Source organism: Arachis ipaensis, chromosome B9 (genome assembly GCF_059453495.1).
Source record: "Arachis ipaensis isolate K30076 ecotype BB chromosome B9, ASM5945349v1, whole genome shotgun sequence".
NCBI lineage: Eukaryota > Viridiplantae > Streptophyta > Magnoliopsida > Fabales > Fabaceae > Arachis > Arachis ipaensis.
The window spans coordinates 90457624-90480493 of NC_142444.1; the positions used below are offsets into that span (position 1 = coordinate 90457624).

General features: G+C 37.7%; 1 non-coding gene across 1 annotated transcript; it reads right to left on the reverse strand.

The window, feature by feature from the left end:
• Positions 1–20821: 20821 nt before the first annotated feature.
• LOC148545429 (small nucleolar RNA R71) lies at positions 20822–20925 on the reverse strand. The gene has a single exon (XR_015901775.1). It is a non-coding gene; the product is annotated as a small nucleolar RNA R71 (small nucleolar RNA).
• Between the last annotated feature and the right edge of the window lie 1945 nt (positions 20926–22870).

Below are 22870 nucleotides of genomic sequence, written 5' to 3' on the forward strand. Positions count from 1 at the left end.
CACTTCTAATCATGATGCAATGAATCATGATGGCTCTGTCAACAGTCACTTCTGACCGATTGCTAGTGGGGATGATGGAACGTTGGATAAATTCCAACCATCCTCTAGCTATGGGCTTTAGGTCAAGCCTTCTTAATTGAATAGGCTTGCCTTGGGAATCCCTTTTCCACTGTGCTCCTTCCACACAGATATCTGAGAGCACTTGATCCAATCTCTGATTAAAGTTGACTCTCCTATTGTAAGGATGTGGATCTCTTTGCATTAGAGGTAAGTTCAACGCCAACCTCACACTTTTTGGGTTGAAATCTAAGATTCTTCCTCGGACCATAGTGATCCAATTCCTTGGATTTTGGTTCACATGAGTGTCATGGTTTTTAGTAACCTATGCATTAGCATAGAAATCTTGCACCATTAGAATTCCAACATCCTGAATGGGATTTGTTAGGACTTCTCAACCTCTTTTTCGGATCTCTCTTCTGATTTTCGGATACTCATTCTACTTGAGCATAAAAGGGACCTCATACATCACTTTCTTCTCTGCCACTACTTCATAGAAGTGGTCTTGGTAGGCTTTGGTGATGAATCTCTCTATCTCCCAAGATTCAGAGGGAGTGGCTACTGTATTTCCTTTTCTCTTTCTAGAGGAGTCTCCAACCTTGGGTGCCATGAATGATAACGGAAAGAAAAAAGCTATGGTTTTCCCGCACCAAACTTAAAAATTTGCTCATCCTCGAGCAAAAATAAGAAAAAGAGAAAAATGGAGTAGATGGAGAAGAAAAAGAGGAAGATAAAGGGAGAGAGAGGGCTTGGCCTTGTGAGTCTTATGAGTGTATGTGAGGTGTGTGTATGAATGGTTATGAAGAGGGGAATTTATAGGAGTGGGATGGGTAGGGTTCGGTCATGGGTTGGGTTTTGGGTGAAAAATTTGATTTTGAAGTTGGTGGGGGTTGGTGGAAGTTATGATGGTTGTGGGGAAGTGAAATGGATGTTATTGGGCTAGGGTTTATAGGGAAGTGTGTATGGGGAAATGTGAAAGTAAGTAGGGTTAGGTGAAGATGCTGTGGGACCCAGAGGTCCTAAGAGGTTAGGGAATCCAGATTCCCTACTTCTCTGCATTGGCGTTTGAACGCTCAGGGGCTACTCCCTGGCTAGCATTCAACTTTAACACTCCCTCTAGGGTGTTCTATTTTTACTGTTGTGAAATTCTTTCTTTGTTCTGAATGCTGTATATGATCATGACTCTAAAAGAAAAACAAAACAAAAGGAAATAAATAATTAATTAAGGTTGGGTTGCCTCCCAACAAGCGCCTCTTTAACGTTACTAGCTTGATGTTTAGCTCCTTACAGAGGTGAGTATGAGCTAAGATTTTTGCCCCTTATAGTGAACTTTCTTCCTGTCCTCTCATGAATGAGCTCCACATGCTCTAGAGACAGGATACGACTCACTGTATGTAGTAAGACTGGCTTCTTAGTGAAGACAACTCTCATGCCAGGTGAGAGGCCTTCAGTTGGAACTTTCTTGTCCCTCCAGCCTTTAGGTACTTTCTTATTAGTACCTTTGTGCTTTGAGCTTGTTGATGGGTACCCAACACCAAACTTAGAATTGATGTTTGGGAGCTCTGTAGAGCTCTGCACAGAAAGAAAGGGTTGGAACATTAGGTGTTGCACAGTTATCTCTCTTTTAGAGGGAGAATTGGGTTGAGGCATCTTGAACTAGATCCTCCCCTAGTTATAGAGTCAGTTCTCCCTTAGCTACATCAATGATAGCATTGGCAGTGGCTAGGAACAGTCTTCCAAGGACGACAGAATCATCCTCATCCTCTCCAATGTCCAAGACAATGAAGTTTGCAGGGATGTAGTGGTTTTTAACCTTTACCAGGACATCCTCTACTAAGCCATAGGGCTTCTTCATTGTTTTGTCTATCATCTCTAATGAGATGTGTGCAGCTTGTGCCTCAAGGATTTCCAGCTTCTCCATTATAGAGAGTGGCATAAGGTTTATGCATGACCCTAGGGCACACAGAGCCTTTTCAAAGGTCATAGTGCCTATGTTGCAAGGAATCAGAAAGTGTCCAGGATCTGGAAGCTTTTGAGGTAGTCTTTGCTGAACTAAAGCATGGAGTTCTTTGGTAAGCAGTGGAGGTTCTTCCTCCAATGGCCTTGTACCAAATAACTTGGCATTCAGCTTAATAAGAGCTCCTAGGTACCGAGCAACTTGCTCTTCCCTAGTGTCTTCATCCTCATCAGAGGATAAATAGTCACCAGAACTCATGCACTGCAGAAGTGCATTCAAGGGAACCTCTATGGTTTTTATGGTTTCCTTTAGTTCTGAGAAAGAGGGTTCTTGAGTGGGATTTAGGCACTCAAAGGGTGTGCTTTGACTGGCGTTCTACACCAGCTGTGATAGCTCTTTAGGCATTGAACGCCCTTGCTATCCACCCTCACTTGCGTTAAATGCCAGTCCCTCTATACTTTTGGGCGTTGAACACCCAGTAGGGATATCCTTGCTAGCGTTCAACGCCAGCTTCCCTGGGTGTATGGGCGTCGAACGCCCAGTGAGGGGTTCCTCATTGGCGTTCAGCGCCAGAAAGCCTACCTGGTTGGGCGTACACCCAGTCAGTGCTCCCTGGCTGGCGTTCAATACCAGCTCTGCTGCCAGGATGGGCGTTGAACGCCCAGTGAGGGGTTGCTCACTGGCGTTCAGCGCCAGGCTTGCTGCCAGATTAGGCATTGAACGCCCAGTGATATATCCCTCACTGGCGTTGAACGCCACCCCATCCTCTCTATATTCGGCCTCTACCTCTATGGTTATGGCCTTGCACACTTCTCTAGGATTTACCTCAGTATTATTGGGAAGAGTTTCTGGAGGAATCTCAGGGATTCTTTTGCTCATTTGACTAACTTGTACCTCCAAATTTCTAATAGAGGACCTTGTTTCATTAATAAAACTATGAGTGGTCTTAGAGAGGCTGGAAACCAGAGTAAATAAGTCAGAAAGGCTCTACTTAGAGGTTTCCATGTTCCCTTGATAAGATGGGAATGGTGGTCTGTTATTGAACCTATTCTGGTTCCTTCCACCTTGATTGTTGTTGAAACCTTGTTGAGGTTTCTGCTGATCCTTCCATGAGAAGTTAGGATGATTCCTCTTTAAAGGATTGAAGGTGTTTCCATAGGATTCTCCCTTGTAATTCACCTCCTCCATGGTGGGTTGATTAGGATCATAAGCTTCTGTTTCAGAAGAAGCTTCCCAAGCACTGCCAGCTGCAGTTTGCATTCCAGTCAGATGCTGGGAGATCATATTGACTTGCTGAGTCAAGATCTTATTCTGAGCCAATATGGCATTCAGTGTTTCAACTTCATGAACTCCTTTCTTTTGAGAGATCCCATGGTTTACAGGATTTCTTTTAGAAGTGTGCATGAATTGGTTGTTTATAACCATCTCAATGAGTTCTCTTACTTCTACAGGTATTTTCGTCAAGTGGAGTGATCCACCTGCAGAGCTGTCCAATGAAATTTTGAACACCTTAGATAGACCATTCTGAGAGTATGTTAGGAGGACATCTCCTGATCAGTTGCTTGTATCTTTCCCAAGCTTCATAGAGGGATTCACCTTCTCTTTGTCTGAAGGTTTGAACTTCCACACTAATTTTGCTCATCTTTTGAGGAGGAAAGAATTTAGCCAGGAAAGCATTCACCAGCTTTTTCCAAGAGTCAAGACTCTCTCTTGGTTGGGCATCCATTGTCTTTACAGCAAAGGGAAAGAGCATCAGCTTGTAGACTTCAAGATCTACTTCATTAGTCTTTACAGTATCACAGATTTGTAAGAACTCAGCTAAAAACTGATGTGGATCTTCCATTGGAAGCCCATGGAACATGCAGTTCTGCTGCAGAAGAGAGACTAACTGAGTCTTAAGCTCAAAATTGTTAGCTCCAATGGCAGGTACAGAGATATTTCTGCCATAAAAGTCAGAGGTAGGCATGGTGAAGTCACCAAGAACCTTTCTTGCTTCCTCTTGAGGTTCGGCCATGTCTTCCCTTTCTTGTTCAAAACTTTCTGAAATGTCTCTTCTGGAGTGTTGTGCATTGGCTAGTTGTAGACGGCTCCTTAGAGTCTTCTCAGGTTCAGGATCAAGAGTTAAGAGGGGTTCTTAATCCCTATTCCTGGTCATAAACAAGAAAGAAAAAGAAAGAAAAGAAGAAAGCTTTTTGTGCCACTTGGAGCAAAGAGCTTCCAGTGAGATATGAAGAAAGAAGATAGAAATAAAAGTGAAGATGGAAGAAGAGAGAGGAGTAGAGTTCGAAAGAATAGAAGTGAATAGAAGAAGAAGTATAAATAGAAAAGATAAATAAGAATAAAAACATTTTTGTTTTTATTTTATTTATAATTAATTTTGAAAATTAAGTTAATTAATTTAAAAGGATTTAAAATTTAAATGTTAAATTTTTGAAAATAGAAGAGAGAGAAGAAGAAATAGTTTTCAAAAATTGAGAGAGAGAAGAGTTAGTTGGGAAGTCTTAAAAAAGAGGAGAGAGAAGATAAGATATTAATTAAGAAAAGATTCTAAAATAAAATGAGATAAGAGATAAGATAAGAAAAGATTTGAAATTGAAATTTGAAGTTAGAAAAAGATAAGATAAGAAATTTAAAAGATGTAAGAAAGATTTAGTTTTAAAATTTGAGACTGAAAAAGATAAGATAAGAAACAAAAAAGATTTTAAAAAGATAAGATTTTGAAATTTGATTTTGAAAAATGTATGATTCTTAAAATTTTAATTTTGAAATTTTAAATTTTAAAAATTGAAATTTGAATTTTGAAATTTGAAAAAGATAAGTTTTGAAAAAGATAAGATTTTTAACTTTGAAAATATTTGATTTTTGAAAATTGAAAACTAAGATAAGATAAGATAAAAATTTAAATTTGAAATCTGAATTTTTATTTTAAAATTTTTGAAAATTTAGTAAAAATAAAAATAGAAAAGATATTTTTTTATTTTTGAATTTAATGATGAAAGAGAAAAACAAGTAAAAGACACAAGACTTAAAATTTTTAGATCTAACGCAACTTATTTTCAAATATTTTTGGAGGAAAAGACAAAGGTACACCAAACTTAAAAAATTTAAGATCAAAAGACAAAAAAGACCCAAGAACACTTGAAGACTAACAACAACACAAAGAACAAGACTCAAGAAACTCAAAGAACACAAGAACATATAAAGGACACCAAACTTAACATTTTTAGAAAACCAAAAAGAAATTTCAAAAATTAAAAGAAAAATAACAAGAAGATATCAAACTTAAAGATTTGACACAAGATTTAACCAAATAAAATATTTTTGAAAATTTTTTTGAAAGAAGGAGTTATAGGGGACGAAAATTTTAACCAAGAACAAAATAAAAAAACTCAAATAAAAGGAGGTAACAAAAAAAAAGATAAAAGTTTCTGGTAAAGTTTTAAAATTTTTGGAATTGAAAAATAGAAAATAGAAAAGACTCAAACAAAATCAAAGATCAAACAAAGAAAAGAAAAATATTTTTGAAAAAGTTTTTGAATTTTTCGAAAATAAAGAAGAGAAAAATAAAAATAAAAGACTCAACTAAAATCAAAATACTCAATTAAAAATTATCAAGAAATAAATTACCTGATCTAGGTAGCAAGACAATCCTTCAGTTTGTCCAAACTCGAACAATCCCGACAACGGTGCCAAAAACATAGTAGCACGAATCCCCACACCTTCGTACTGTTGTACCAACAAGTGCACTGGGTCGTCCAAGTAATACCTGAGCGAGTTAGGGTTGATCCCACGAAGATTGTGGTTTGAAGCAAGCTATAGTTATCTTGCAGGTCTTAGTCAGGCGAATCAAGAGTTGTTGGATTACGGAGTTTAGGATTAATGAAATCAGTAATAAGAATCGGGTTAAGTATTGGAGTTGCTTTGTCTTTCTAAATTAACTCCGGTATTACTATCTCCTTTGCTTGTGAGTGATTGGCGCCTTTATTGAGAGGTCATCAATACTCCTCCAGATCTGAATCCTAGGGTTAGTTTGGATCCATCTCTGCTTGAGGGTGAAGCGCATATAGTCTATTCACCTTAATGATCCTACTCAAAACGCCATAGACAAGGTCGGATCTTCTGGATTAGAGAATGCTGCATCATTAGGTTCTAGCCTACACCACAGAGACCCTAATCTCCCTGTAAATTGGCTAAACTGGTGTTTCGAGAAGTCCCCAACGAAGTCGTGGATTAGCCATCTAAGAGATGTATGATTCAAGCTGGTGGTGCATGCTTTCTACTGAAGTATTCACACGAACTCAAGTAGACGCGGGTGTTGTCAAGCACGTTCATCTTAATGTGATGAATAGAGCTGATTGTCACTGATCATCCTATCCACCACGATGAAGTACGAATATACATCTTAGAAGTAATCAAATACGGATCGAAGAAGAAACAGTAATACTTTTATTCATTCATAGGACTCAGCAGGGCTCCTGCCCTCAACTTAGGAGGTTTAGAAACTCATACTAATGTAAAATACAATGGTAAAAACGTGTATGGTTTGTGTCCCCCCTTAGAGGTCTATCCAAAGATATGAATAACATAAATCTAATCCCTTAAATACTAAACAAATGACTAGTAAGGGTAAAACAGTCTATTTAGTGCTAAAATTCACTTCTGGGGCCCACTTGGTGAGTGTTTGGGGTGAGCTTTGATGAGATCCACGTGTTATGAGGCTCGTAGAGCATTGAACACTGACTAGGGGATCCTCTGTGGGCGTTTGGACGCTGGACTCTGCTCTGTGGGCGTCGGACGCTTGGAAGGGGGCAGGAAGTTGGCGTTAGACGCCAGTTTTGGGCCTTCTAATCCAAAGCAAAGTATGGACTATTATACATTGCTAGAAAGATCTGGAAGTCAGATTTCCCTAGCGATTAAGAATGCTCTATTTAGACTTCTGTAGCTCTAGAGAAGCTCTTCCGAGTGCAAGGAGGTCAGATCTGGACAGCATCTGCAGTGCTTTCTCTATCTCTGAATAAGACTTTTGCTCCAACTCCTCAATTTCAGCCAGAAAATACCTGAAATTGCACAAAAACACAAAAACTCATAGTAGAATCCAAAAATGTGAATTTAATGCTAAAACCTATAGAAACTTAATAAAAACTAAATAAAACATACTAAAAACTATATGAAATGATGCCAAAAGGCGTATAAAATATCCGCTCATCAACCACTCGTGTCTACTTGGGTTCGTGTGAATATGAGCCAGGAAAGCATCAAACCGCTAGCTTGATTATACATCTCTTAGACGGCTGATCCACGACTTCGTTGGGGACTTCTCGAGACACCAGTTCAATCGATTTACGGGGAGATTAGGGTCTCTTTGGTAGAGGCTAGAACCCAAAGATGCAGCATTCCTTGATCCTGAAGATCCGACCTTGTCTATGGTGCTTTGAGTAGGATCATTAAGGAGAATGGACTGTAAGAGCTTCACCCTGAATCAGACTAGATACACATTAACCCTGGTGTTCAGATCTGGAGGAGATTGGTGACCGCGGCCGTACGGCATTGATCACATACAGCCTACCATTGAAGGAATCATTCACACTTGAAGAAGACAGTAATTCCAGAGTTAATTCAGAAAGATGAAGCAACTCCAAACCTTCACCAATTCTTTATTACTGTTTACTTTCCAATTCACAAAGTATTTTCTTTATTCCTTTTATGCAATTAAAAATAACATACCAACATCTCCTACTCTATCCGCCTGACTAAGACCTGCAAGATAACCATAGCTTGCTTCAAACCACAATCCTCGTGGGGTCAACCTTGACTTGCTCAGGTATTACTCGGACGACCCAGTGCACTGGTTGGTACAGCTGTACGAAGTATGGGGATTCGTGCACAAGTTTTTGGTGCTGTTGCTGGGGATTGTTCGAGTTTTGACAACTGACGGATTATCTTATTCCCTAGATCAGGTATTTTATTTAATTTTGTTTGAGTCTTTTTTTTCTTCTTCTTTATTTTTGAAAAAAATAAAAAATATTTTCTAAAAAATCAAAAAAACATTTTCAGAAAAATTTTTCTTTTCTTTGTTGAATCTTTGTTCTTGGTTTGATTCCTTTTGTTTGTGTTCTTGGTAGTTTTCGAATTTTTTGAGTCTTTCTTTCTAAAAATTTTTCAAAAATAGTTTCTTTTGTTTGAATCTCGTGTCAATCTTTAAGTTTGATGTCTTCTTATATTTTTCTTTTAATTTTTCAAAAATTTTGAGTTTGGTTTTCAAAAATTTTAAGTTGGTGTCTTTTACATGTTCTTGTGTTCATTGAATTTCTTGAGTTTTGTTCTTGGTGTTCTTCTTAATATTCAAACTGTTCTTGTTTTCTTTTTGTTTTGATCTTAAAAATTTTAAGTTTGGTGTCTTTTTGGTGTTTGTCTTTAAATTTTTGAAAACTAGGTGCTCTTGATCTAAAAATTTTTAAGTTTGGTGCCATTTTGTTGTTTTTCTCTTTCATCATTAAATTAAAAAAAATCTTTTCTATCTTTATCTTTAATTAATTTTCGAAAATATTAAATAAAATTCAGATTTTACTTTCAAAATTTTTATCTTATCTTATCTTAGTTTTAAAATTTCAAAATTTAAATATTTTTAAAATAAAAAATCATATCTTTTTCAAAATCTTATCTTATCTTTTTATCTTTCTTTAAAATTAAAAAATCTAAAATTCAAAATTCAAAAATCTTATTTTATCTTATTTCAAATTTTAAAAATCAAACCTTTTCAAATTCAAATCTTTTTCAAATCTTTATCTTGTTTCAATTTCAAAAATTCAAAATTTAAAATTCAAATTTCAAATTTCAAAATTCAATTTTCAAAATTCAAAATTCAAATCCAAATTTCAATTTTTAAAATCAAATCTTTTTTTTTTCAAAATCAAATTTCAAATCTTATCTTTCTTTTAAATATTTTTCAAATCTTTTCTAATCTCAAATTTTAAAATCAAATCTTTTTCAATTCTTTTTAATTTCTTATCTTATCTTTTCTTATCTTTTCTAATTTCAAATTTTAAGTTCAAATATTTTCTAATCTTCTTGTCTTATTTTCAAATCTTTCTTAATTAATTACCTATCTTCTCTCTCTTCTTTTTCAAAACTTCCTAACTAATTCCTCTCTCTCTTAATTTTCAAAAATTCCTTTCTATTTCTATCTCATCTATTTTCGAAATTTATTAACTATTTTTCAATTCTTTTTAATTTATTAAATTTAATTTTTGAAATTAATAAATAAATAAAATAAAAACAAAAAAATATTTTAATTCTTGTTTATCTTTTCTACTTCTATTTCTCCTTCTACTTCTTCTATCTTCATTCTTATTTCTCTTCTTCTACCTTTCTTCCTCATGAACCCAAATGGAATGAGGAGTTCAAAAGAACTCTGGGGTCATATACAAACCCCACTGCTGACTTCTATGGAAGAAGTATTAGCATATCACACATCAGAGCATGTAGCTTTGAACTAAACCCTCACTTCATTAGTATAGTGCAACAAAATTGCCAGTGCTCTGGACTTCCACAAGAAGAACCTACTGAGTTTCTGACAGACTTCTTAAAGATTGCTGACATAATACACAATGAGGGAGTAGATTAAGATGTCTACAGACTATTAATCTTCCCTTTTCTTGTAAAGGGACAAGCAAAAAGGTAGTTGGATAACCAGCCCAAAGATAGCTTGAAAACTTGGAAATAGTTAGTAGACAAGTTTTTAAATCAATAGTTTCCTCCAAGAAAGATGACCTAGCTGAGGCTGGACATCTAAAGCTTCAAATAAGGAGATAGTGAATCTCTTTATGATGCTTGGGAGAGGTATAAAAGGATGCTATCAAAATGTCCCACTGAAATGTTTTCAGGATGGGTACAATTAGACATCTTCTACTATTGACTTTCAGACATGGCTAAAATATCTTTGGACCACTTTGCTGGTGAATCCATACATATGAGAAAGACTATTGAAGAGGCCCGCGAGCTCATTGAGACAGTTGCTACTAATCAGCATCTATACTCAGCTACTGAGACTTCTATGAAAGGAGAGGTTAAGGCAGTATCTACTGAACCTGACTCTCCAGAACAGGATGGCCCATTGACTCAGCAACTGCACGCCCATGCCCAGCAATTACTGAGGTTGCACGAGGCTTTATGAGAAACTCAGTCTTCTAACAGGAATATAGAATCTTAGCTGAGTCAAACAAGATAGCAGTTATCTAAACAGATAACAGAGGAATGTCAGGCTATTCAACTGAGGAGCGGGAAATCCTCAAACACCCAACCTCAGTACAATAAGAAAGAAAAACCTGCAGAAGAATGGTGATTAAGGATTTGCACCGGTTTAGAATTTCTCAATTGAAACTAAGTAATTCGTTGATAGCATAGTCCAAACTAGCAATTCAATCCCAAACATCAATGTTTAATTTTCAAATTAAAATAACCGAGAGTAGTTTAACCTCGGGTCGTCTTTCCCAGGAACTAATGCCTAAGAGCGCACAATTTTGGTTGTGAAAGTCAAAGGGGTGTTTTCAATGAAGAAGCAAATAATAAAGAGATAAAAGAACGATCCAAAATTGCAATTAATAAACTAATGAAGGAATCAAAGAACTATGTATGTAATATGGACAAGTATGACTCAAAATTAAGGAAATTGTGGTTCAATACATAAATGGAACCTTGACTTGGGATGAGTTATGGAATCCCTTCCTTGCCATAACTACAACTATGATAATTATGATGGATTAATCTATCTAAGTCAACCCTTAACATTGAAGAATAGGTCAAGTGAGCATAGTTGTTATTAATCCATAAATCCTAGCTAACTTACTAATTACCTTAGTAAGAAGCTAGCGTTAGGGGAAACAATAACAATTAACAACCCAAGAATTATCACTAAATGTTGGACATTATGACTCTAGTGTCCCATACACTGATTTCCCCAAGCCAAGGGGTGGAAATCTACCCCATAATCAAAATTGGCATTTCATCAAACACATAGAGGGCATAATCATAAATCTTGGCAAAATTGGAAAAATGATGAAAACTATGAACCACAAAAGAACAAAATCAAAAATAGCAATCCAATAAACATAACAAAACCATCAAACATCAAATTCATTGACCAAAACTCAAAATTGCAAAATTATGTATATATTGATAAAGGAAATGAACATATAAAAATGTGTAGAACAAGTAGTGTGATAAAAGAGAAATTAAAGAAATACTTACAATAAGATAGCAAAATCCAAGATCAAAATTGAACTATAAAATGCTACATTGAAGACCTAATTAAAACCTTAATAAAATTGAGAGAAAACCTAAACTAAACTACCCTAAAACTACCCTAAGTGTATTCTATAATGTATGGTATGATATGGTATCAATGCTTGTGTTGCTAGCCTCCTTATAAGCTCCAAAGCCATCAGAATTAGGCCAAAAAGCCCCTCAATTCACGAGCCACGTGACTTTTTTAATGAAGTCACGCGCTGGTACCTGTGCGTACGCACAGATGTGTGCGCACGCACATTTCATTGAATTTTCACTTGTGCGTATGCACAGAAGGTTGTGCGTACGCACGCATGCTTATTTTCTTCTTGTGCGTATGCACTGGATGTTGTGCGCATGCACACATGGCTGTGTGCTTTTCCTTTGATTTCTTCATGTGTTCTCCAAATTGCTTACTTCTCTTCCACTCTTATCAAGCCATTCCAACCTGTTACACCTAAAATCACTCATCAAAACCATCAAGGCATCGAATGGGATGAAAGTGGAATAAAATTGGTTACATTAAGCACAAAATAGCATGTTTTTTACAATTAGGTACAATTTAGGGAGAGAACACAAAAGCATGCTATTTGGATGAATAAATGTGGGTTTGTATGATGAAATCCACTCAAACTAAAATTCATCATCAAATATGAATTCATCAATTCTCCCACACTTAAACAATAGCATGTCCTCATGCTAATCTCAATCAAAGGAGAAGGGCAAAAAAGGTAAGCTACTTATTCAATGTGAGTAACTATATGCAAGAAACTATACTAAATGCTATCTATCTATATCTATACTAGAGTCTCTACTAAAATTGGCAAAACAAGCAATAGAATTCCAATCAATCCACAATAAATCCTTAGGGATAAGGCAAGAAAATATAGCAATTTGACCAATGTCCAAGGATTTGATTTGAAGTTTTCACAATTTAAATGGCAACTTGCAAGAAAACCCAAGATAAGGGATGGAATCATAGAATTGAGCGATTGAACCCCTCATTGGATGTGTATACACTCTAGTCGCTCAGTTTTTAGGGCTTAATCACTCAATTCTCCTTTAGTCATGCTTTCTAGGATATGCTAGTCATCTAACAATCAACAAATACTTGATGCATGAATGAAAATATCATGAGGTCTTTGGAGGGTTGTAATGGGGTTAGGGTAAGAGTAGGATTAATATGGTTAAGTGGACTAAAAGATTGGATCTTTGATTAGGTCAAGTATCCTACCTAATCCTATATCAACCCATGTACACAAAAGAAACCAACTTAACTCCTTATTTATCCCCTTTCTCACATTCACTCATGCAATTCCTTTCTAATTCACATACATATGCATTCTTTATTCACATTCTTATTTTCATTTCTTTCTTTTCTTTTCCTTTCTTTTTCTTTTTTTTATAAACAAAGTATGTACACCAAAATTTTTCTTTTATCATATAAAAGAGATGTATATGTTTTATGTAATAGATGCATGAGTGTTTACCTATTTTTTTCCAAAATTTCACCATGAATACCCAATAGTAATCTTTTACCAATATTTTCTCACAAATTCTCCCTCCAACACTTAATTGACACACACTCCTCAACTGATGCACGGAAACTTGTCTCTCAACAGATTTCCCTCGACAAGTATACCGAATTATCGTCAAGTAAAAACTCACAATAGAGTGAGGTCAAATCCCACAGGGATTGATTGGTCAATCAACTTTAATTAGAGGAATGTTCTAGTTGAGCTAAGCAGAATTTGATGTGAGAATTGCAAGAAATTAAATGGCAGAAAGTAAATAATAGAAAATGTAAATACTGGAAATAAAGAGCTGAATGTAAATGGGGGAAGGTAAATTGCAGAATCTTAAATGGGGAATGGGGAATTCAGCATGAAAGTAAATTGCAGAAATTAAAGAAAATGGGTAAGATCAGAAATGGGGGATTCATTGGGCTTAGGAGATGTTGTATTCTCTGGATCAAGTTCATTTTCATCTCTTCCTCAATCAATACATTCATTGTTCTCCTTGGCAATTTTAAGTGATTGAATTCCAATTCCTTGGTAATTCAATCTCTCAAATCTTGATCAATAGCCAATTCCTTGGTCTAATTGCTCATGAGAAGAGATGAAGTATGGTCACTGATTGTACCACATGTATTTCCAAATCAAAGTATTGGGGGAATTATATGTCACCATATCCGCCCAATGATAGCACGGAAACTTGTCTCTCAATATAATTTTTCTTCGGCAAGTATACCGAATTGTCATCAAGTAAAAACTCACAATAGAGTGAGGTCGAATCCCACAGGGATTGATTGTTCAAGCAACTTTAATTAGAGGAATGTTCTAGTTGAGCGAAGCAGAATTTGGTTTGAGAGTTGCAGGAAATTAAATGGCGGGAAAGTAAATAGCAGAAAATGTAAATGCTGGAAGTAAAGAGCTGAAAGTAAATGACGGAAAGTAAATTGCAGAATTGTAAATGGGAATGGGGAAGATGCTCATGAAAGTAAATTGCAGAAATTAAAGAGAATGGGTAAGATCAGAAATGGGGATTCATTGGGCTTAGGAGATGTTGCATTCTCCGGATCAAGTTCATTTTCATCTCTTCCTCAATCAATGCATTCATTGATCTCCTTGGCAATCTTAAGTGATCGAATTCCAATTCCTTGGTAATTCAATCTCTCAAATCTTGATCAATAGCCAATTCCTTGGTCAATTGCTCATGAGAAGAGATGAAGTATGGTCACTGATTATACCACATGCATTCCCAAATCAAGTGTTGGTAGGATTATAGTCACCATACCCAACCAAACCCAATTTGGTCCAACATGAGAAAGCATTTCTAGCATGATCTCTTCATTCCTCTTCCAAGGTTCAGAAGAGATCCAAGTATGAATAGCTTCTTTTCCAAGGTAACTACCCAATTGGATGAAGATTGAAAGCTTTCTAGTAAAATCAAGAGAAAAGATAGAAGAAGAGTAATGAAAATTAGTATTGATCCATCAAATTACAACAGAGCTTCCTAACCCAATGAAAGGGGTTTAGTTGTTCATAGCTCTTGAAATGGAAAACAAAGATGGAGAATACATCATGAAAACTAGAACTAGAAGTGCAAAGTAAATTATACAGAGAGTAGTTCTCAATTTCCAATCCCCCAAAAGGCTCTCTTCTTTCCTGATTCAAAACTACCCCTATATATACTACTCTTCTGATCTTCTAGTTGATTCTTCAAGTCTTGGATATGGGCCTTTGGATCTTGAGTTTGAAGCAGTTATCTTCTACAGTGGGCTTAGCTTTACTTGCAGAGAAAAAGTGTGAAGTAGGAAGGGTCTTTAGCTCAGGACGTTAGTGGAGTTAACGTTAAGTGAGAGTGTGGGTTCGAGAACGTTAGTGACAATCACCTTTTTCAGTAACGTTCCTCACCCAGGTATGATCCACATTAACTTCAACGTTAGTGGCACTAACGTGACCACTAATGTTACCTCTTGGTCCTTCGCACACGTTATTGGGACTCACCTTTTCCAATAACGTTGAGAGTCCTCCCTCCCTACGTTAGAGTTCACGTTAACTTAGTTAACGTGGCTCTTAACGTAGGCTTGCCAATTCTTCGAGAATGTTATTGACACTTACCTTTGTCACTAATGTTCTAAGGTGCCCCTACTTCCCACGTTAGAGTCCACGTTAACTTAACGTGGCTTCTAACATGGTAATGATAGCCATCTCCAACGTTAGTGACAAAGGTAAGTGTCACTAACGTTGGCTTATCATCTCCTTTATCCATGTTAGCTTCCACGTTAACTAAGTTAATGTGGGAGCTAACGTTGCTCATAGTGACTTGTGGTGGCACATCCCAACGTTAGTGACAAAGGTAAGTGTCACTAACATTGGCGATCACTTGCTTTCTCCACATTGGCTTCCACGTTAACTAAGTTAACGTGGCAACTAATGTGGCTCATTGTAGCTTGGCCAACGTTAGTGACAAAGGTGAGTGTCACTAACGTTGGCTTCTCTTTTGCTTCCCAACGTTAGAGTCCACATTAACTGAGTTAACGTGGTTCTTAACGTTGCCACTTATGAACTTTGTCCAACGTTAGTGATAAAGGTGAGTGTCACTAACGTTGGCCTTATTTCTTTCTTCCACGTTAAGAGTCACGTTAGAGTTCACGTTAACTTAGTTAACGTGACTCTTAACGTGGGCTATGATGGCTTTCAAGGACGTTATTGGTGATTACTTTTCACATTAACGTTGCAAGCTAGCTTCCATTCCACGTTGGTGGTCACGTTAGTTAGACTAACGTGGCTGCTAACGTGGCTCTTTCTTGCTTCCTTTGTCCTGAAATCAAGCAATAAAGTGCATCAAAGTTCTAATCCACATCATGAGACATGCATCATCCTATTTGTCATCTAATTCATGCAAAATTCTCATAAATTCATGTAAAGTACTCAATGTATGCTTAAATCAAGATGTAAGTGAAATTCTACCAAAAACTTGCTTATTTCCTAAGAAAATGCATGAAACTACCCTAAAATAGTAAAGAAAAGCTTAGTGAAACTGGCCAAAATACCCTGGCATCACAACACCAAACTTAAAGCTTGCTTGTCCCTAAGCAAGTACTGGAATAAGAGAATGATGAATGAAATGCCAAGAGAAATGAGTCATTATTGTGGAAGTCATGTCCTTGGTTTTATGGTGGTTTCATGCATAGCAACTTAGGTTCATTCCTTCACTGGCTTTCAGAACTTTATCATGTCCTGAAATACTCACTTAATTGCACCCTATGAGACTCGTATTCATTGATCCTTTTATTGTTTTCTGGGCTTATTTGTGTTCTTAGGCTAAGTGCTCTGTGAGGGGGCGACTCTTTAAGATAAGCTTTCAGCCAGAACTCCCGAACCAGTTGGTTCAAGGTGCTAGGTGTTAAGACACCCCTAAGGACTTACTCCCTCAAGTCTCTTTCCCCCATACATACACACCACAGGCACATGGTTTGTTTATTTTCTTTCTTGAGACCTTGGTGTCCAGCACCTCTTTGGTTTACTAAATGTTCTGTAGCAAGGTTGCTCTTGATAGTGGACTTTCAGCTGATAATCCCCGGTTAGTTAACCCAAGTTACCAAGTGATGAAGCACTCCTACGAACTTATTCATCCAAGCAGATCCTTGGTACAGGAGCACCACAGACACATCTCTCAAGTTTCAAACCCTTGGTGCCTAGCCTTATTCTTTATTAACTTTTCTTTCTTTTTCAAATCTTATTGTTCTTTTCCCTTTTTCTTATTAGGATCTTGTTATTTAGCTAGTCTCATGGGGTGTGTTTCAAGCATATGATTTAGGACAGATAGTTGTCTTCCCACCCTTGTTGGTGAACCAACTTAGCTAACTTATGACCACATCACACACTAAGGAACTTACTCCACAATATGAACTCCACTCTGGTCTTTGATAACACACGTTCTCTTTTTATTTGATTCTAAAGGAGACAAGCAACACAATAAGCAGGATGGAATTGAAAACAGGTAACTTGACTAGTAATCATAGACCTAGGCAATGAAAGACTTAAAGACAGAATTGAAAATTTCTAAACTACCATGGAACATGTTCTATTTCATACATGATTTTCCTTATTTAAAGCTTGAAAAAGATGGAACAGATAGGAAACTCCACCACCTTTTACTCATGGGATTGCCCATGCTCTCCCTCTGGCTCGTCCTCATTGTGTCTACATGTTGCGCTTGAGCTCACACCTCCTTTGCATTTTCCAATCAACTTCTTCCAGAAGCCAACATCTTCCATCTTCTTCTTTAATGTTTCCTTCTGCTGTTTCACCTTCCTTTCTTCTTGTTCTACAAAATAAAAGAATTGTGATTAAAAAAAATATGTGTAGAAAGTGGTGGCAAAATTAAAAGAATAACTACTTTTTAAAGTTTTTGTTTTAACTAACTAAGTGCCATTCAATAGAGCAAACCAATTGACTAACTCAACATCCAGGTGTGCAACAATGGCAACACCAAACTTAGTTTGGTGTCGTGTGGTGTAAAAGATTTGTTCAAGGCCCCTAAGAGTGACATGATATGGGTTACGTTGATGTTCTCTTAGTGTGCCTTGAACACCAAACTTGTTCTTCACTATATGTTGCACACAAGGATTCATTCAAGTCCATGTCAAGTTGATTTGAAATCCCTAAACCTTGCATTATTAACTACTTTTAAAAGCATGTAAAACATGGGTTGCCTCCCATGAAGCGCTTCTTTAGCGTCACTAGCTTGACGTTTTGCCTTTGTCATGGCGGTTGGTAATGCTTCAGATCTTCCCCTCTTGCAGTAGACCTATATCCATTGGCTTCATCAAGGATCTCTACATGTTCTAGAGATAGAACTTTGTTGATGGTAAAGACCTTAGGTAGCTGAGATGGGATGATAGGGAGATCGGGCGGAATAGCTGGGATGTAAGCTGAGATTACTTTATCCCCTGGAGAGAAGTCCTCTGTAGGGATCTTCTTGTTCCTCCACCTCTTTGGTGCCTTCTTCTTTGTCCCTTTTGATGTTGCCTTGCTCTTTGTGACCTCCTCTTCTAAGGAAATTTTGTTGCTGGTCTCATATGACTCTGGTGGTTTAGGTTCCTCCTTATTTTTCTTGAGCTGTGACAACTGCTGATTGCCTTGTTCTTCAACCAAGTGGTTTCCCAGAGGTGTTGGTTGTGCTTCAGTGCTTGCCTCCTCCCTCAGTATCTCATTATGATCTGTTTCTTGTGAGAGTTTGAAAACATTGAAGCTGAGTTGTTGATGCCAGGGCATTTTGGCCAGTTTCACTGACCTTTTCTTTACTGTTTTTAGGATAGTTTCATGCATTTTCTTAGGAAATAAGCTAATTTTGGGTAGATATTCACTTACACCTTGATTCAAGCATACATTGTGCATTTTACATGATTTCATGAGGATTTTGCATGAGTTTAGTGACAAATTGTATTCTGCATTACCCATGATTTGGACTAGAACTTTGATGCACTCTATTGCCTGATTTCAAGACCAAAGGAAGCAAGGAATGGGAGGTAACTTGCAAAGTTAATGAGAAAAGTGACTGCCAATGACGCTCTCGAAGCCATCATTACCCACGTTAAGAGTCACGTTAACTAAGTTAATGTGAACTCCTAATGTGAAGAAGGGAATTTGAGCCAACGTTAGTGACACTTAACATTATCACTAATGTTGGCCAATGCTCACAAGTGGCCACGTTAGAGGCCACGTTAACTTAGTTAACGTGGCCTCTAACGTTAAAAAGGGAAAGGAAGCAAACGTTAGTGACATTCAACATTGTCACTAACGTTGGCCTAAGTGCACAATGCCACATTAACTCCCACATTAACTTGGTTAACGTGGAAGCTAACGTGAAGAGGCAAGAGTGGTCGACAACGTTAGTAACACCCAACATTGTCACTAACGTTGGAAGCAACCACACAACCCCAAGGAGCCACATTAACTTCCACATTAACTTAGTTAACGTGGCTTTTACTTAGGAACGTTAGTGAGAAAGTTGATTGTCACTAACGTTCTCGAACTCATATTTCCACTAAACGTTAACAACCCTAACGTCCTGAGCTAAAATCTCTGCCCACTTCACACTTTCTCTCTGCAAGTAAAGCCAAGTCCAAATGAAGAAGAGAACTGCTTCAAACTTAAGATCCAAAGGCCCAAGACTTAAAGAGCCAACTAGAAGATGAGAAGAGTAGTATATATAGGAGTTGCTGGGAGTTGGAAAATAGCATAGAACTACTTCCTGTATTTTACTTCTCTGCTCTTCTAGTTTTCATCATGTATTCTCCATCTTTGTTTTCATTTTCTAGAGCTATGAACAACTAAACCCCTTTCATTGGGTTAGGGAGCTCTGTTGTAATTTGATGGATCAATACTAGTTTTCATTATTCTTCTTCTATCTTTTCTCTTGATTTTACTTGAAAGCTTTCGATCTTCATCCAATTGGGTAGTTATCTTGGAAAAGAAACTATTCATACTTGGATCTCTTCTGAACCTTGGAAGAGGAATGAAGAGATCAAGCTAGAAATGCTTTCTCATGCTGGACCAAATTGGGTTTGGATGGATATGTGACTATAATCCTCTCAATGCTTGATTTGGGAAATGCATGTGGTATAATTAGTGACCATACTTCATCTCTTCTCATGAGCAATTGAGCAAGGAATTGGCTATTGATCAAGATTTGAGAGATTGAATTACAAGAAATTGTAATTCAATCACTTAAGATTGCCAAGGAGATCAATGAGTGCATTGATTGAGGAAGAGATGTAAATGAGATTGATCCGGAGAATGCAACATCTCCTAAGCCCAATGAACTCCCCATTTCTGATCTTACCCATTCTCTTTAATTTCTGTCATTTACATTTATGAGCAATTCCCCCATTCCCATTTAAGATTCTGCAATTTACTTTCTGCCATTTACTTTCCCGCATTTAACTTTCTGCAATTCTCAACTCAATTTCTGATTCGCTCAACTAAAACATTCCTCTAATTGAAGTTGCTTGATCAATCAATCCTTGTGGGATTCGACCTCACTCTATTGTGAGTTTTTACTTGACGATAAATTCGGTACACTTGCCGAAGGAAATTTGTTATGAGACAAGTTTTCCGTGCATCAAGTTTATGGCGCCGTTGCCGGGGATTGATTGTGCATCAACAATGATTAGATTGGAGGATAACTAGATTGAGCATTTTATTTTTGTTTGATTTAAATTTCTGTTTGAGTTATTTACTTCCTGTTTTAGTTAATTTCTTCCCTTCCCCCTACTTTTTCTTTTTTTTTTGTTATTTACATTTCATCTCACTAACCCACTAACTGTTTGATATATTGCATCACTCACACTAACAGTAATTCTGACAGATATACTTTCTGCACCTATTCTCTTTGCTTGTACTTGTTGGTTGTATGACAGGGAGAAGAAGCGGGGCTTCAACTTCCTTTGATTCTGAACCTGAGAGAACCTTCCTTAGACTAAGGAGGGAGGCAAGAGACAAACGTGTAGTTGGTGCTGAAGAAGAGGAGGAACACTTTGAGGAATACTTTGAACCAAACATGGAAGAAAACATGGAAAACCATCATGAAGAAGAGGCTCACAACCATGGCGGAAGAGGTCGAGCAAATCATACTGGGGAGGATAGAAGAGTTTTAGGCTCTTATATCAATCCAAACCCAGGAAACTGTGGAAGTAGCATTCAAAAGCCAACCATCCATGCCAACAATTTTGAACTAAAGCCACAGCTCATCACCCTTGTGCAGAACAACTGTTCGTTCAGAGGAAGTGTCCAAGAGGACCCAAATCAACATTTAACCACCTTCCTGAGAATATGTGACACAGTGAAGTCTAATGGTGTTCATCCTGACACCTATAGACTGCTTTTATTTCCATTCTCACTCAGGGATAAGGCAGCCAAGTGGCTAGAATCTTTCCCAAGGGAAAGCTTGACAACTTGGGAAGACGTGGTGAACAAATTCTTAGCAAGATTTTACCCTCCTCAAAGAATCAATAGGCTGAGAGCTAAGGTCCAAACCTTCAGGCAACAAGATGGTGAGACTCTATATGAAGCATGGGAGAGGTTTAAAGACCTGACAAGGAGGTGTCCACCTGACATGTTCAACGAATGGGTGCAGCTGCACATTTTCTATGAAGGGCTCTCTTATGAGTCAAAGAAGGCCGTAGACCATTCATCCAGAGGATCTTTGAACAAGAAGAAAACCATTGAGGAGGCTATAGATGTCATTGAAACAGTAGCAGAGAACGACTATTTCTATGCTTCCGAAAGAGGGAACACAAGAGGAGTAATGGAGCTAAACAATGTAGATGCTCTGTTGGCCCAAAACAAGCTCATTATCCAACAGCTGGCTGACCTCACCAAGAAGATGGAGAGGAACCGAGTGGCAGCAATCTCCACTTCATCAACAACCCAAGAAGGAGTGAATGAAGAAGCAGAGGGTAGTCAGGAGCAAGCCAACTACATTGGGAATTCACCTAGGCAGAACCATGATCCATACTCTAAGAATTACAACCATGGATGGAGGAATCACCCAAACTTTGGGTGGGGAAATCAACAAGACCAAAGCCTTGATCAAAGACGCCCAAATCCAAACAATTTCACATCTAGACCATATCAACATCCCAATAACAACACCTCTCCACATTCATATCAAGGCCAGAACAACCCTCCTCAACCTGACCTATCATCATTTGATGAAAGAATCTCAAGGATTGAAAATCTACTTGAAGGCATATGCAAGGATATCCAAGACAACAAGGTGTTCAAGGAGGAAGTGCGAGCCAGTTTCAAGAACCAGGGAGACACAATCAAGAGGTTGGAATCTCAGGTAGGATATCTCTTTGAGCAAATTCCCAAACCCACATATGGATTCCCAAGTGACACAGAGAAGAATCCGAGAGGTGAAACAAAGAAAGTAAGATGGGAAGATTGCAAGATGGTCACTATAAGTGATAAGGAGACTGAGGACAAGCCAAGCAAGCTGTTAGAACAACCTGAAGATACCTCAACAAAGAAGGAGGAAAAAGAATACCAAAAACCAGAAATATCAAAGCAGGAGCTGCTGAGACTCTATGCACATTTTCCCCAACTGCTCAATGGTGCTGTGGAGAAGAGAATATACTCAAGATTTCTTGACTTGTTTGCATCTTTGCATGTGAACATACCATTCATCAAGACTATCCAACAAATGCCTGCATATATCAAGTATATGAAGGAGCTGCTTCCTAGGAAAAGTTCACTCAAGGGAGGCTAGACTATAGTGATGAACAAGGGGTGCAGTGCCCTCATTCAACCACAGTTGCCTACGAAAAGAAAAGATCCAGGGAGTTTTCATGTCCCCTGTGCCATAGGAGAAACAATGTTTGATAGAGCACTCTGTGATTTGGGAGCAAGCATCAACTTAATGCCCTTAGCCCTGGTGAAGAGACTACAGATCAATGAGATATTGCCCACAGATGTGGTCATCAGGCGGGCTGACAAAACTAAAAAACAAGCAATAGGGGTGGTGGAAAATGTGTTGTTAAAGGTTGGGAAATACTACCTCCCAACAGACTTTGTCATCTTGGACATGGAAGAGAGTTACACTCATCCAATCATATTGGGAAGACCATTCCTAGCTACAGCCAGAGCACTCATAGATGTGGAGCGAGGGGAGCTAATATTGAGGATCCATGATGAACAACTCAGCTTCAATGTCTTCAAACTCTCCCAAGAAGCTGACCAAGAAAATAAAGAACCAAGCACAGATCGTAACGAGATGCTGACAGAGGAAGCAAACATTGAAGCACAACCAGCCCAACTGGGAAAGCCCTTGGTTGATGAACAAGGAAATAAGCAGCTGTCACAGCTCAAGGAAAAGCTGGAGGAACCTAAACCACCAGAAACATGTGAAGACAACAACAAAATTTCCTTAGAAGAAGAAGCCACAAAGAGCAAGGCAACATCAAAAGGGACAAAGAAGAAAGTACCAAGGGGGTGGAGGAACAAGAAGATCCCTACGGAAGACTTCTCTCCAGGAGATAAAGTGATCTCAGCTTACTTC